Below are 2,931 nucleotides of genomic sequence, written 5' to 3' on the forward strand. Positions count from 1 at the left end.
AAGTAAAAGGCGAAGCGCGAAAAGTCAACGCGAATACCGCTGAAAGTAAAAGGCGAAGAAGCTCCTAAGGGAGGCTTACAGCGAAAAATAAACGCTGATTCCGCTGAAGTAAAAGGCGAAGAAGCTCCTAAGGGAGGCTTATAAAAGATTGTGTTTTATTGCAGGGATGCGTATGCACCTTCGGAATAAACATCATCTCACATAACATAACATCATCGCATCATTTCGCATAGCATAAGCATCATACATCATTTTGTACATAGCACAAGAGGTGGATACATTATCAATCTACAGAAGAACGCTTTGAAAAAAGAGAGAAATCATAGTCACAAAAAGATACATCATTGATCTTCGGAAGTGTAGCTTCGGAAAACATTTTCACGAAGCCTGGATATTATTCATCAGAACATTGGATATTGTTGTGACAAAGAAAAATTCTTCTTCACGAAGCATGAAAAGAAGGGAAGGTGTTTTTTCGTCAAAGACTCAAAAAGCGGTACGTGTAAAGTTTCATGCATCGTAAAGAATTGACTAACAAAAATAGGTATATTACATTTGGGGTTACAAAATGTTACACTATATTACATTTCAGAAGTTTTTACAAAAATACTTAATCTTCTCTCAAAACGACTTCTGCAGCCTCGTTCAGGAGCCGGTTGACGACTTCGTCCATAATATCTTCAGCCATCTTTTTAATTTTGTCGTCTCCCTTCGGCTGAGGGCCCGAAGACGCTTTAGTCGGATCTGAAGTAAGACAGGATACGGCTACATTGCTATTACAAATCGCAAACAAATCTTAAAGCCTAAGATTACAACATGATAAAAACTATTAGTTAATACCTAATTGACCTTCGGCCTTTGCGCTCTTTTCAGCAGCCTCAGCTACTTCTCTAGCATCGTGAATGCCCTTTTCACTTCTTCGGATAATTTCTCCGGCCATTTCTCGGCCACCATTATCCCAGATATCGGTAAAAAATTTTCCACCAATTATGCTAGCTTCAGCCGAAGGATCTCTTGCATCTTCAAAGGGCAAAGCAGCTTCGGATTGTGCTAAAATTTTCACATGTTCGCAGCCCTTCTTCTCTAAGATGGTGGCAATCCCTCTAGCACCAGAGAAGGCACATATATCTCCTCGGCTATTTAAAATTTCTTCGAAGGCTTCAGCTTCGTGGTCAATCCATTCGATGACACCTTCGGGATTGCCTCTCGAAAAGTTTTCCTCACTTGAGAATGCGCCGACCTTGGCAAAGCTAGCCTTTAGCTTCTTAACACAATCTATAGATTTGTTATAGCATCTCTTTTTGGACGAACGAAGCTCTTCAACAGTCACTTCTAGGTGATCTGCCCATTGATCGCTAAGTTCACGCTTTGTTTCTTCAAGTATGCGTTCTTCCTTGGCTCTGGCCAGTTGTTTCCGAAGATCTTCAATTTCGCGCTTCTGAGCTTCAGCTTGACCTTTAAAAGCAGCTTCGTCTTCCTTTATTTTATTTATCAATGAGTATAATATTTTATCTTTTTCGAGACCTTCGTTCCTCAGTTCAATTACTTCGGAACGAAGGTTGCTCAGGGCTATAGTACACCCTTCGTCTTCAGCATCTTTCTGTGCCCTGAGGGCATTGCTAAGTATCAGGCCCTGCAAAGAGAAATATGTGTGCGTCAATAGGTTTAAACAAGCCAAAAATACAAGGATTTCATTTGTCGCACCTTTAAGCTATTGTAAGCCAGGCTGTCGGCCAGATCGTTCTTCGACAGCACCGAGAGCCCGTCTTCTAAAGTTGGGAATCCGAAGTTCTTGCTCATCTCCCGACAGACAGAAATCTCCTTGCTGTCGGGAAGACAATACAAGAAGTCTTCTTCTCCACTGCCATTGAATATTAACGCCCCCTTTGGATATTTCAGTTTTTGGGCGTAGTGCTGGGCCTCTTGTTCTTCTTTTTCTGATAGTTTTTTCCCCGAAGCATGACGAACAATATAATCACGAACTTTGGGGGATGCTTCGGGGGCAATAACACCGGTTTCTTCAACAAAAGTTGGCTTTGTTATTTTTTCTGTCTCACTTTCCAAGGGTTTTATCTTTGCGGGCTCTGAGGGCCCAGCTTCGGCTTCAGTCTCTTGCTCTGGAGCTTTAGAACCAGAAATTTCAATTGTTGTTTCAGGAGTGATAGCAGCCTTCTTCGGAGGTGTGCTTGAAGATTTGATCGTTTCCAGTACATCTAGCACATTAGCCATTCTCTTTCTTTTCGGAGTCATTGCTGGCACTTTTTGATTTTTTACTGTCTCAATGTCTGCTGCAGGACTCAAAACTTCAGATGTTTTGGAGCCCTCAGTTGCATCTTTTACCTCTTCCATTTTTTCTGTGGACGGCGCTTCGGCCTTCTCTTTCGTTTCTGATAACAAAATCTTTGATTGTTCCAGTTCTATCTTTGGTGGCACTTCGGCCATTTCTGCGACTTCTGGCAGCAAAGTTGGCTCGGTTGGTTTTTCAGCTTCGGTGGCCGAAGAAGTTTCTCCGGTAAACTCAGGCACCGAAGCTGGTTCAATATAGCGCGGCCGATGCGTAAGGACCTTTATCTTCTTCCTTTTCGGTTCTGGCTCGCTAGGAGCAGCTGCAGTTCTTCTTTTGCAGAGGTTGTGTTTTTTCTCTTCTGCCTTCGAATGGGATAGCAATAGTCAGGGTAGACAAACCCGATTGCATCAAATACCCGATTCAGCCTCTTCTTTTTTCGGCCTCCGAAGGCTGCTGACATTGCAGTGTCTTCGTCCTTCGAATAGGTCCCAAGCAACTCATCACTTAAATTTTCAATGCTTTTTAACCAGTCATCATCTGGCTCAACGAATTTATCTCCAAACTTGAAGGTGTACTTCAACCTGATAAGTCCACCTTCGTCGGCCTCTTTTATGGTTTCTTGTGGCATTTCCCATTTCTCCGCA

This window comes from Zea mays, chromosome 1 (genome assembly GCF_902167145.1).
Source record: "Zea mays cultivar B73 chromosome 1, Zm-B73-REFERENCE-NAM-5.0, whole genome shotgun sequence".
In the NCBI taxonomy this organism is placed as follows: Eukaryota; Viridiplantae; Streptophyta; class Magnoliopsida; order Poales; family Poaceae; genus Zea; species Zea mays.